This window comes from Tamandua tetradactyla, chromosome 3, assembly GCF_023851605.1.
Source record: "Tamandua tetradactyla isolate mTamTet1 chromosome 3, mTamTet1.pri, whole genome shotgun sequence".
In the NCBI taxonomy this organism is placed as follows: Eukaryota; Metazoa; Chordata; class Mammalia; order Pilosa; family Myrmecophagidae; genus Tamandua; species Tamandua tetradactyla.
Genome location: NC_135329.1, coordinates 115,704,660 through 115,719,446, shown reverse-complemented (window position 1 = coordinate 115,719,446; position 14,787 = coordinate 115,704,660).

Here is a 14,787-nt window from a genome sequence, read left to right as displayed (position 1 = left end):
ACTATCGAAACACACAGATATGAACTTATTGTGGGAAAATAAAACAATAGAGAATAGAGATGCTGCCCTGGGGAAAGATATTTTGGGCAAAATATATATCTATAAAAAAAAGCACAAAAGCAGTTTTATCACAATCTTTTAGTCCATGATGAATTTGTGAGAGAAAATTATAATTTAAAAACTGTTGTGATGCATTGATATGCATTTAAATTATAACTAAAAGAGGAAGTTAATATAATTTAAAAAAGAAAAACCTAAGTAACCTCATGTTTTAAATATCCCAAAGCAGGGATTAAATAATGAAAATTGAATGGATAATAGGCAAGAAAAAGAGAGATGCAAACTAGTGGAAATCTATCAAAATGTTTGAAAGACTCTGTTGCAGTTATTGTTTTCTTTATAACAGAAAGCATTTCTAATTCTTCTAGTAGCATGGACAAATAAAGAACCCCAAGGAAGCAAACTCCCCATAATAGCAATTCCAAATAAAAGAAAACAGTCTTTGGAAACATCACCTGACAGCAATACCACAGGAAAAAAAATTAAGCAACAAAAAAATCTCAAACTCATTTTGTAGTTACTACTGACAGTGAAAAAAAAAAATCCTTCTTCCTCCATCCCCAGAGTCTGAGAAGATCCATTTTAAAATGTCTCTTGCAACACTGATGTGACCCAGGAGAAGAGAAGGGATTGACCACAAATAAATGGCTCACTGCTTCTAGTGGTAAGAAACACATTAACCCTTTCAGGTCACTAGAGTCCATTGACCAAATTATCTTTCTTTCTTTTTCTTGTGCAACAAATTGTATTGAAGAAGTAATGCAGCCCCATGAAGTGCACCATTTACTCCCATTCTCTCTTCAGTGCTTATGTGCGGATAACTGCCTCATCTATTGCCATTTTTAGACTCTCCCTTTAAGGGGAATACACTGTGAAATAGATACTCTCCAGGCTCAGTCAAGAAGAGAATATCTTGGGCCTCAATGGTACATTACGGCCAGTTATAATAGACCAGGGAGGGAAGTGTGCCTCCTGCCATAATTACCGTAATATGATGACCCTGTGAACATATCGATGCATCAAAGTGTAGGGAGACTGTAGCTGTAAAAATATTCACAGTCGGCAAGATGCTTATTTCTTCCCACCCTGCTGGTGAATTTATTTCCCAAGATGGAAAGAGGAGGATGTGCCTGCTCCACCTCATTTCTGCATTCTCAAATGAATTCCAAAGCAGTCTCACTTCAGGAGAGAACATCTGTCTCATTTTTTTTTTCCTGCAAATGATGGTTCTATTGACCACAATATATTATCAGCTTCTCTTGGAATGGTATGAGAAAGTTTAGTAGTAGAATGATTGAGAGATTCTTTGGTGAAGACTCCGGAAACATGAGGCCTATTTAGGGGCTGTTGGTTTTGGAAAAGTCTTGGTGAGAATGGCTCGTTTATTTATTCACACACTCAGCAAATGCTTAGTAAATGTCTGCTATCCAAAGCACTGAAATAAGCTCTGGTGGAGCCAAGGATGATCCTTCCACACTTGGCACTTTTCCCTAAAGCCTACAACCCAGGGTGGAATACACACCATTGTGTTCAGCGCCTTCATTTAGTCGCTCCTAAGGTATGAAAGGGGATTTAGAGGGCCCTAGGCAGGCACAGGAGCAGGCACACCTAATCTAGCCTTGACCTTAAGGGAGACTTCTCAGAGCCAGAACTTAGATAACTTAAAGTCTTAGTGGACACCGAAAAAAGGAATTTCAGAAGTAACTCAATTTCCATCCCTTTACTGCATCTACTTGAAAGAAGGAATAAAAGAAACATTGAACACATGGGGCATAGTTGTGATTTGTTGAGCAAGATTTTCACGGGTATTACTAATTCTCAAAAGGACACAGTGAGATCATAATTATGAAATGCATTTATATATTTGTTTAATTTTACCTATTTCAAATTTCCTTTTCCTCTCTTCTTAGACTTCAGCTGCTTTTTTTTTTTTTTTTTTTTTTGTCTCCAGCCATGCTGTGACTGCCAGTTTGCAACACTATTTCTCCTGTAAAATCAGTTAATGCTATAGGCCTGTTGCACATTTTTGTGAAAAAATGGTAACTAAGTTAATTAAATTTTCTCTATCAAAGATAGTTACACTCAGTCCTGCATGGACTTTAGAATTACTTGGGAAGCTTTTAAAAAATATTGCTGCTCCACCTACACACTAATTAAACTGGGATATTAGGAGAGCTGACCAAGTGGACCAACATGCCAAAGGACAACACGTGGTCATCCAGTGAAAGCAATATATTCGCATTAAAGGCCATGGGGCCTAGCCTGTCAATAATGGCAAAGTGAATGACTTAAATCTATGTAACAATAGAAACATGGTATTATCAACCTCTGTTCTTACCTGTTCACTTCTGCTCAAGAACTTTCTTTCATAATTTCAGGTCTAATCAATGGTTCAGAAAATATCTCACCCCTTCCCTTTAGATTTTGACCAAGTTTTCTCTTCATAACTATCACAGCTAAGTCTAAGTCCCAGATAATAATCTTTTTAGTCTGAAAATCAACATTTTGCTGTTTGGACTTAGGAGCAACATAACTTAATGTCCATAATTCTTAATACCCATGATATCTGAGCTTCAGTGCCAAAGAACCATGAAATCATGAAATATATTTAGTCAATGAGAGTAATTACGATTACCATTTATTGAACATCCGTTTCCATAACTATGCTGGGTAGTTTTCATGCATAAACTCATTGAATCTTCAGATAGTGTTGCTTCCATTGTATGCACAGGAAAGCTGAGTCACAGAGAAGTTTCATCAATGTGTTCAGGAAACACAACTCGTTGAGCTTATATTCCCAACCCAGGGTGTATCCAACAACAGAGACAATAATACCCTTTCCACCTCGCTACACTGCCACCCTCTTTAGAGAACACTAAATCTGAATTTGGAAAAGTCATGTGGAAATTCCCTCAAAAGTCAGCACAGCTGTCTATGATAAGGGACATATAATAGTAGTTACAATCACAGAACAACCTTCTTATGCTGGACAATAGCCCATGAAAACAAGACCTCTTAAAAAGAGATTAATGCCATCAGATCCTTTCAACTCAGACCTACACCTGCTTATACAATTGGCCTTTCACATCCCAGTTGGTAAAACCCAGCCTCAGGAGAGAGAGGCACATGCAGCATTTATATTGTTGTTGAAAGTTTCATGGCCTTCAAACCACACAGGTTGGAATTGGATTTGAAAATCTATCTCCTGACTTCATTCGAAGAATCACTAATCTTCCAAAGGATACTGTACATGCTCTGCACGGATGATTTGGCCACAGTAAGTGGTTATGCTGTGGTCGCTTAAAGAGGCTAAGTTGTTTTCTTCTTCATTTAGAACAAAAAAATTGCTTGTCGTATTGATGATGCTCAAAATCAATATCAGAAGGACTGGAACACTTCCTTAGCTGTTAAAACAGCCTCTATAATTTTGCCTTCTAAGAGAACATATAAAATAAGGAGAAATGCTAAGTAAAAGGCTGAATCAAACATTCTCTTGGTCTGGTAGACTTAGGTCTGAAACAATAGCCATAACTACCTCCAGCATTATTTTCAACAAATAGGAGATAATCTATAGCATTGGTGATGCTACTGCTGAGGGGTTAAACCAGTCACTGTTTAAATTGAAAAAGAGCAATCTACTTCCGCATTACTTCTTGCACTATCCAAATTCATCACTATTGACGTTTTTGCTTCTAAAACAAATATCAGATATTATTTGAGCAAGTTTATTCAGCCTAATGCTTTCTCCTTCCAAACAGCTGGTGCCAACAGTGGAATTAGCTTATTCCTTTACTACATAAGCGATAGGCTATTGGAATCTGAAGAACCAATGTAACAATTCCATTAACATCTTTTTTTTTTTAAATCCTGTTTTGATAATAGCTAATGTTATCTTTTGCCATAAGAAGAGAAGTAGCTTAAAGTACTTCCCAAAGTGGCAGAGTTGTAGGAAAAATCTCATTGCCAAAGGCCAGTTTCTTAGCAACAGCACCCTCTCAATGTGTCACAAAGTCTGAAGCCCTTTGGCCCCTCAAAGGAAGTTCCTTAGGTGTCTTTTACACATTGAATGCTTTGTGATAGTTGAGGCCTGCTGGCTGTCAACTCTGTCCCTTAAGGGAACTTGACAGATCTTAAAAAAAAATCAATTTTAAGCTCACATGCCCCAGTGGGTGCCAAAGCCACTTCAGAGAGCCTGAAAGATGGCTGAGTCGACAGGATTTGACTTCTAGAGGTAGAAAGGTGACAAACTCTATCATGAGAAAGGGGCAGCTCGGGGCCTCAGAGGCCTAACCTGCTCCCAGGATCTGGGTCCTAGTGTTGTATTGAACCTATTTATCTCTTTCATGAGCCTAAGGTACCACAGGGAAAGAAAAGTTGCTCAAAAAAATGCTGGCAGAATTCAGGGGTGTAAATGATGAATTACTTTTCATCAGCTGAAAGGAAACATACTCCGGAACAATACTGAAAGGGAGCAGGAGCGGCTGACCCCCTGCTTCAGAGCAGCCAATATCTTCATTCAAGAAGACAACCATGAAATTACACAGAAAATGGGATTGTCATGAACAGCCCCTTGAAATCTCAGTATACAGTCATTACTGCATGGGAAAAAGCCTTCATCCACACATCATAACTTGTAACAGACAAGGAGGGGGAAAAATGAACATTAAAAAAAAAAAGGGCTTTGGAGTTACCAGTAGGAATGTTGAAAATATTTGTTGATTCAAACTTTCCTTCATAACTTTTCTAATACTTTTACATAGCTTTAGCAGTGTGTTAACTTTATGCTGAGCATTGATTCCTTTTATGAGCTGTTTGGGGGCTGAAGGATTTGTTAAATTCAAAAAAGGCGGTGACAAAGGGAGAGAGAGCTATCTTTATATTCATAATGGTATTCATACTCCAAGATGATAATTTAATGGACCAATATAAAATGGCCCCAAAAGACTGTTTAATTAATATTCTAAAAACCCAATACTGTACATTAGTTAATGTAGAGCTTACTTAAGTTCTTCGTTGAACTCTCAAATATTGGGGGATCAACTAATTTTCAGGTTACCATTAGAAAAGTTTGAGAATGATAGAGTCAGAATAAAGACTTTTTAATACCACAGAGTCTAAAATCTTTGAGATCCAAAAACATTACAGTTAAGTGTTTTGCTTTGTCATTCTGGCTACTTTCTCCACGGAGTTTAATTAAGTTTGCTCCAGACTTTTTTTTCCCTCAAAAGATTACACATACTATTTTCTTCACATGTGCCAGTGGTTCAAATGACTAACCCTCATAAAAATCTAAATTACAGATTTTCTCACACATCCAGTTGCAAGCACATGGGAAACTATGACTTATTTGAAGGTACATTTTTTTTTTTTTTGCTGATGATTGAGAGAGGAAAGTGGCATGGAGCACCTACTCAGATACACTGATTCCTTGATAACTTCTTGAAAACTTCGATATGGGATTTTGGTGTGTGCTTTATAGCCACAACAATCTGTTTAAAGTAAAAACAATCTTTACTATAAGTCCTTGTGAAACAAAAATGACAATTTATATTAATTGAATGAGTAGTACTCATTTTCCCTGCCTATGCATAACTATCTTAAACCATTTAAACCATAAAGGCAACTGAATAGAGAGAATGCCCCAGTGAAACTTTTCGGTCAAGAAAGTTACTTAGAACAGCACTTCTTACAGTGTGTGTACCTAGAAAAGTACAGGATGAAGATATCACATGGAAAAACCTTCTTGTGGGTTATTATGTTTGGGAAATACTGTTCTGGTGTAATTGAAAGGTTGAGTAAATGATGCCTATTAAATTTGTATTCATGGTTGTAAGATGCAGGAAAGCTCCAAAAGAATGAAGGAAATGTATCATATTCTGGAGGCAGGCTTTGCATCAAACTATATAGAGGACTGTCCGGAGCATAAATAACTAAGTTGCATGACCACATGATCAAAAAGCATAACCTGCCAAGTTAGCCAGTGTGAGCACATGGCCAACAAAATACAACCACGTTTAAATAGTAATAGTTTTCAAAGGCTAAGACTTTTGAACTTATTTTTGGTAATTCGACAAATACATGCTTCCCAAGTTGTAATACAGAGGGGGGTGGGGTGTAGCCAAATTAGATTTTCCATCCTAATTGCAGGAGGATTTAGTAGAATTTAAAAGTGTTCAGAACTGTATTTTTAAGGATAACATGCTGAGACCATGGGACTGACCATTGAATTCTCTAGCTATTTGTTAACCCTAGGCAAAGGGTCTGCCCTTTCTCCTGTTTTATTTTCCCTGTTGCCACACCACTGAACAATCTTTTCTATGTGGCATCTGGAACTATGTTTACACTGCTGTCATTAGAGTCTGGCAAAAGTTTAACAGTTTAATTTGACCAAACTACAATTTTCAAAGGTTAGATTAAGTCATAGAGTCACATATTGATAAGCAAAATATTCCTCTCCATAGACTTAAATTGTTTCTGAATGTTCCACAAAGCTTTCTCTAACATTGTGTTTGTGTGTGTGTGTGTGTATATACAGGTACACATGTTATAACTTCAAAATCATTTTGCCTCCCTTTTATTTTTCTACGCTTTTGTGATATGTGTGGGATTTCTATCTCTCATGGCAAAATTATGCACTATTCAAAGCATATTTTTGGCACTTAATACATATTTATGACATTGTATAATGTATCACCAAGTTATTTTTCTGTAGCATAGCATGATTTTTATGAATACAAGGTAGTGTTAATATCTTTTATTAGAAAACTGCAAGCCAAAACAATTGAAGAAGTTACCCCCTCCCCCCAACAAAATTAAATCTAAAATCAGTTCACAGAATATTTTTTTCTCCTTATCATGTTTATAGTTCCATATGTCCAAATAGATGATCAAACGTTGCTCATTTGATCCAACACAAGCAAAAGGTTATTGCAACTTTGCTCCAACAGAGAAAATGGAGTATTAAATAAAAATTCTCCAAAAGTGGATACACTTTCTAGCACATAGCTTCCTTGACAGTCACTTTTAATATTTGGTTTTGTCCTTCTTCTTTTTATTTTTAAAAATCAGGTTAGAGGAACCAAAATAAAGTTCTTTGGCTGATATGTATCCTGTTTACTTTCTAACTCTGAACTCAGCAGGTTAAGTAATTGGACTACAGAAAAGTTCCTCCATTTCTATTTCCAGCTGGTGATACACAAAAGGCAGGAAGTTATCTCATTAATGGGGCACCAGCTTTATGCAAATTATAGTAACAAAAAGGCTTCCCTTCATACTTTTTCATAAATTACCTAATAAAGTGGGAATAAATGGCCATATTCAAGAGCCTTTGTTGTATTTTTAGCACAAGACTCTTTCTGTTACTGCAAATATGACTAAATGTGCCTTGTTCAAAAGGGGTGTTTATGAAATAAGGCCACTCAAAAGCTTTTATTCCTGAACAGCCTTCAGTTACTTTTATGGCACAAAATTAACATAATTAGTCACAGAGAATAGATGACATAAGCAGCGTGCCATGCACAAAAGGGGGAAGCAGTATCTAAGGAAGGTATTTTGAGAGATCAAAAATTTTCAAAGTGCTTAATACTAGAAGGTCCTTTTTATTTGTGCACAGCCTTAAGATACTTTTTTTCTTTAACTCCGTGAAATTCACATAATGAGATGCAGTAGACAGATGACATTAGCGATGTGCCATTAGAAAGAGGTCAGTTTCCTCTGAAAGATAGTCACTGTTCCTGCTCGTCATTAATTTGCAGCTTCAAAGCACTGAGCATATGATAGCCTGGCATGTTAAGCAAGTTGCAGTTATCTTTAAATAACCATTTTTCCAGTTATTAGAAGTTAAAGTTTTTAAACTACCGACTGAAAGCAAAATTAAAGCACGCAGCGGTATAAGGGCTGGGGGTGGAGGAAAAGAAAGCAAGCCTGGGTGAAGATTGGGGAAAGAAAATCATATACATTTTTTAAATGAAGTTGCCCATTCTCTGGGGATGGGCTGCTTTAATTTCAGTGCTAGAATTTTGGGGGGAGTAATGGGCCTCTAAGATTTGAGCTCCAGCTAGCAAATGAAACAAGTGGGAATTTTTGGTTTATGAGTCCTTATTGTGGCACATATTAGAAGGCTAAAAAGTGAGCTGTGTGGTTATTTATAATTCCACTGAGGGGGAACAATGCTATTTTGAAGCCTGAGGGCTCTATGAGACAGGAGAGTAAAAAGGGTTAAGAGCACTTGGATTCCTGTTACATGGGCACTGATCAAATAAAAATGCGTTGTAGAAATATATGAGATTATCTTATTTTAAAGAGAAGATCAATGGAATTTTTCTGGGTCAGTTTGCTTATAAATTACAGGAAAAATCAGAAATCTGAAAAATTAGTACTTTTTGCATTCATCTGAGTTCAAACTTATTATAAGACTTCTTTTTAAATTTATTTTCAAACAAATTTATTTTTAAATAAATTCATTTTTAATAGGTATACATGAATATGGTACAAAATTCATACTATTCACAAGGACAGACAGGCTTTTATGTTTAAAATTCCCTTAGAGTTATTTTTTGCATGGAAATTCCAAAAGCAACACAAAGAATTGAACTACTTTTAAAAAATGATTTGTCACTTCATCTCCCACCACCCGAAATAAAATTCAGCACCAAAATCTCTGGTGAGCACAAAGGGCTTGATTTTCTGCATTGTTTTTAGCTTGTATATCAGTGCAGTGTGAAGACTGGATGGCACTGAGTAAATCAACATTGGCAAGAAAATGGCAAGCAACATTTGTTAACCCTTCGGAACTACTAAAACAAAACATTTGTTTTTAGTCTAGCAATAAATTTTTAAAAATATAAAATGTGACTCTGAAGTGACATTTTCACATCTGCAGTGACATTTCACTATTGGGACTGTAACTTTTAAAAGTTGCGCTGTTTAGAGTGCTGGAGTTGTACCTTGGTGGTGCCTGAGTTACCTGGGGCAGGGGCAGGGCTGGAGCATGGTATGGAGCCAACATTTCCTGCTAAGGAGAGAAAACAGAACCCCCACTCAGGTGACACTCTAGCTATCTGGCACTACAAAGCCTGGGCCATGTCAGAGTTAACCAACAAAGTTTATGGGAAAGTGCTAAGATGAAAACAAAGCATTCTGGGAAAGTAACACAGACTGCACCTCTTTGTAAATGTTTTATAGCGCATAATCAGCTTTTGATGACATTGTTTTTGTTACCTTCCTTTCCTTAAGTTAATAAAACTATTCATCCTTTTTCATATCATTTATTCTTCATCTATCTTTGCTGTTTTTCTTCCAGTACCTTGCAGGTACCATTTAAATACTAGGAGTAATCAACAAGACAGCTCAAGGAGCTTATACTTGAGGAAGCAAACAGCAACAAGTGCAGAAAAAAGTTTGTTGCTGCAATAGGAGAGAATCTCTGAGTGGTTGTTTTTTTGTTGTTGCACCAAAGAAGCTTTCATTGAAGAAATTCCTAGTCAGGAATTCATTCAAGTTATAAGACTGTGAAGCACATTCAAATATGGGGAGCCTGAGACCTGAAAAACATGGGTTATTCAGGGCAAGGTTGCATATACCACTAACTGAGTTGGAGGCTCATGCAGTGAACAAGAAGGATGTAGTATATGCCAACACGAACAGTTTGAAATTAATGACACTTCACATTTAAAAAAGTGAATAATTCCAATTTCCATTATTATTGAAAAACATCATCTTATACCAGATCACCCTGGCTTGGATTCTCCTTCGGTATTTATTACCTTAGATTTGGAAACTAAATAATAATGACGGCATCTGCCTTTAAAAAAATACCTGCTGTGTGCCTGGCACTGTGCTAGATGACTTTGCATAGATTCTCCACTTGAGCCTCTCAGTGACTCTATGAAGTAGATGTTTTCATAATTGCTTTTAAAATGAGAAAACTGAAGCTCAGACAGGTTGACTGACTTGTCTGGCATCACAGATTAGGAAATACTAGCTAGATTCAAACCTAGTTCATCAAGTCCAAGGATCACAGTCATTCCATTATACCATACATTGAAATTGCAAATTTGAGTAATAACAGGTTCAAATATAATCTCTTCTTTTCTACTGACTTCCAAGTACCTGAATAGCTAAACTTGAATGAGAAGAAAAGATTCTTGCTTCAAATAATATTGGAATTCCCCGTGACTCATTTATTAATAGATTCCACATTTAGCATTTCAATGGTTTATAATGCATATGCACTTTTTAGTACAACTGATGACACAGATTTCCTTTAAGAATCTCAAGCTATAAAATAATAAGGCATGCTTATGAATGGCAAAAATAAACAAAACATTCAAGTACCCCACAAAATACATATCTATAATATAGAGTAATTGAAGAAAAAATTCATGTTCAGTTCAAATGCTATAATTGCCTTTTTGTCACTGTTCTTTTCCATGAAAAATGCTGCCGAGTAACTATATGTGTTTAGCTATATAAAAGAAGCAATGATGGTTCATGCTATTTTTTTTTTCATGCAAAATGGATTCCATCTGCTTTTATTAAGGGGAATAGTTATAGTAGAATGAGATACTTATTAATCTAGCTGGTCTAGGTAAGGTCTAGTTCACTTTAATTAAAAAGCTGAATTTCTAAGGAATTGAGTATTGTGCAGACACACTGAGGGAACCTTGAGATTTACACTTAACCTTTTATTTTAATCTTAAAGCTTTATATATTGTCATTTTAAGTACATGTTAATAATATTCAAACTGATGCTTTGAAAATTCTCTTGAGATGTGGTTAATGAAGGGAAACTGCACCATAAATTGCATCCAAAATATGCAATCCATGCTGATGTAATTTCTCTTGAACTACAGTATTTTGCCATAAACATTTTTTAGCTTGTTTGGATTTATTCTCTAATGTTTATAAAAAGTACCATCGGGCACTACTGCTTGAAACAACTACATATAGTAACAGGCAATCTTCTTAGTTTAATAAGATCCTTTGGATAAAAATAGAGTTCAGATCTATCTTGTGCTAAGAGAATGCAAATTCTGATGAAACTGCATGCTAGTGTTTTTCATAATTTAAAAGTTTGTCACATAGTATAATGAACTTGCTTGCATTCTCCCGAGTTCTGCCAAGGGAAGCACGGTGGCTATGCCTGTTTATGATCAATTGAGACAGAATGCTCTACAAGGTATTCTGGGAACTGTAGTTAACTGAGAACATTTTTCTTTCAAATGCGTTTGTTAAAACAATGCCCAAAAGAGACATGATATTCCGGCGACTGTCAGAGTTTCTATGATAAACCTGCATTTTTCAGAGGGTCATAACTGGCTATTTGGCCATTTCTAAATGGCACCATCTGTAGTGTAGCCTGCAGATGTGCACAAACCGAGATGCTGTAGTCGTTTAGGGAGGTGTATCTTTTAAAGATCTGGGTTAAGAAAGATGTGAAGATAGTTGGTCATTTCATTGATTTTCATTTCAAGCTGAAATATCAGTCATAGAAAAGATGTGCTTAGGGTAGGTGAAAGAAATTGTGACCACTTTATCTCCCAATGGATTGTTTCACCCTTCCACTTGTTTTTACCATCCACACTATATTATTATCCTTTGGGAATGGGTGGGGACGTTGCCAGGAAGGAAATGGCGAAATACTAAGATTTATCTTTTGTTTGAAGAAATAAGTATCATTTGGCTCAGAAGCCATCCTGGGAGGCAGAAACTAACATCCTGTGGGGAGGCAGGAATGTGTGGTGACTTAAGGAGATGGATCTCTGGCAACCTGGGGAGCAGTGCCCAGCTTCACGTGGGCACTGAATATGCAGCTCTAGCAAATGGCTGCCGTGCCCTATGTTGTGAGCTAGCCTTATATATCTTTTCAAGCAATGTCAGAAACATGTATTTTTTTTTCACAAAATAAAATATCTTAGTTTTTGAATGTTGGCAATGTTTTCGGATTTAAGATAAATATAAACCTGTGCAAGTCAAACAAAACCCTTCTCTACACCAGCATTGGCCAATCCGCCTCACTTTGGAACCTGCATTCTATCTCGTATGTTCATGCCAATGATCTCTTCATGCCTTCTTAGAGTGAGCAAAAAACACTACCAAGGTTAAAAGTTAGAAAACGGTCAAATGTAATATTTCTATGTTAATCTGTTTCTACACACATAAGTGCTTCTATTTCAAATGAATTGATTTACTTATTGTAATAACTTTCTTGATATGCCTTTTATACATTTGTATGTTTTTGTGATTTCTGGTATATTCCAAGGACTTAAGAGTCCATCAGTAATTTGCCTATGTATTTGTATGAGTTTTTGGTTGTTTACATTCTTTGAGGCAAGCAAAACTCTACTTAACAAAAACCAAATGGATGAATAAAAATCACTGAGTCTTTGTGAAAAGGTTATTTCATAGAAAGCCCCTGGAAACTGAACAGAAGAGAATGATAGTTAATGGTAGATTTGCCCAAAAAAGAAGGTAATTTCTGATAATAGAGTGCTTCTTAAGTTAGTTTCCAATACCCTAACTTTGGCTGCATAAAGTTTGAAGTACAGGAAAATGGGATTGTGTGCCAAACATTCACAAAGAGAAGATATTTAAGAGAATATGTATGAAAATACACAGATCTGTAATATTCCATCTTATATATTTAAAGAAAGAAAAAAAAGAAAGATAAGTATACCCAAGAGATCACTTATTTGGGATATAAACACCAAAATCAATGTTTTTTATACTTACAGTTAATATGTCTTGTTATTATCCGTGTAAATTAAGCTCTGTCTACAATTTCCCAAAGTATATTCATTTTATTTGAAACTAAATACACCATGCTCTCATATCAAATGATAAGCTTTCCAAAAGGAATCAGTTTCTACCTTAAATTCATTGTTTTTTGTTTTTTTTTAATCCAAGTATGTCCCCTATCTGGCCCTTTTAATAAACGTCTGTTGCCTTAGTTTGTTTCCCTTAAAAGTTTGGTGATAGCTAAAAAAAGGAAAATGAAAAGTACATGCACTCTTCACTGAGGCAGAAAAAGCTCTAATCGTAAAGTTTCCGACCAGAACAGGGTCACCTACACTTAAATTTTCTATAAACAAATAAGTGCTGAGACAGCAGATTGACTTTCTTGGTGCATTTTTCCCCTAGTAAAATCAGTTGGAGATAAATTGCAAAATAAATAAATGTCAAATAACAATTCCCATGACTAGTATTTGAACTGAATTTAATGATTATTATGAAGACAAAGCTGTGATAGGCCTCTGTGCAGAATGCTAAGAGGGGACAATCTGGCATGATTTTAGCTCAGAACCATTTTAACAAATGAATATATTTTTTAAATTGCCACATCAACCGACCCGACTATCTAATTATGGCCAGCAAGAAGGCATACCGATTAACTATTCCAAAGCTTAAGCCATTATTTTTGGTTGACATTCCCAACATTCAGTTAATAAACCTGCAAAGCATTTCACTCATTCAATTTTCTAAGGTTTCCACTTTACAACTGCTTGAGAACATAATAAAAAGTTAAGGTACATTGTCCCAAATTAGACATTGTTTGGGGAATGGGTTTGGTCTTGCAGGCTGTCCATACTTTAATCATCTTCCAGGGTAAAATTATCATGGCTCTGTTCATAGAGTAAAACTTCAGGACATCTATGAACCATCATTTCAAAATCATTTCTTAAGAAAACACTTCCTACAATGACTGGCCTGTATCCTATATCCAACAGAGGTGGAGTGGTATTTAGAGCCTGGGATTCTGCAGCAAAACCTGACTGGTTTTTAAAGCTTGAGCTGGGCTTACCAGCATCTAGCAGGGCAGCACCCTGGAATTTGTCAGGGAGAACAATCTCGAGCTTACTGCTCACCAGTAGCCATTTTTGAGAAACAATATGTAGAAGTCTTCATGGAGAATATGAGAATATACTTAAGATGTTCTAGAATTGATTTTGGAATTAAGCCTGTCCTTTGAAAACATTAAATTGGTTTTCTGGTAGATTTACTTTTGTTGGTATTCCATCGTCTTATTTTGAGACCATCTTTACAACACTGCTATAAAACCTGAAGCTGTATTTTCTGTCTATTATATGACACACTCATTTCTATTTAACAGCCATGGGAAAAATTTCTCTTCATCTGGGGAATACGGTTTTGTTTTACCTAACCAACACTGATTGCATTTTCTCTTTACATTGGCTATGTGCTTCTTAATCATTAAGTGCCCCTTCTAATAAATTCATAAAACACAGGAATAAACACTTGATTCAGGCAAAGAACAGTTTTTATGAAAACAATCTAAAACTACACAAACAATTCCAAAAGTGAAATACTCAAACAAGTATTTCTTAATTGGCCCTACTCCATTGTTTTGTGTTGCATCTAACACACGTGCCAAATAAGCATTTGACTATTTACTCACTTGCTTGGCATAGATGCCCTTCCTCTTTATGGGCATTGCAAATGAAAGATCTCACTTCAGTCTCTCAAAATCCAAGGTGTCCGGAAACTGACCTTGTTAGCTTCTGCACCACTTTTCCAGCTGTGCTCCTGTATTACTGTCACCTGTATATGGAACCACAAAGAAATCTTTAACTTTCACCTTTCATTACTCCATTTGGCCAGTCAGTTGTGAATACCAGTTCTAAGTCTCCAAAGACTTACACATCCACCTTCCTTCTTTTGTTGGCAATGTGGCTATTCCTCTCTAGGACATTACTGCATTTGCTTGGA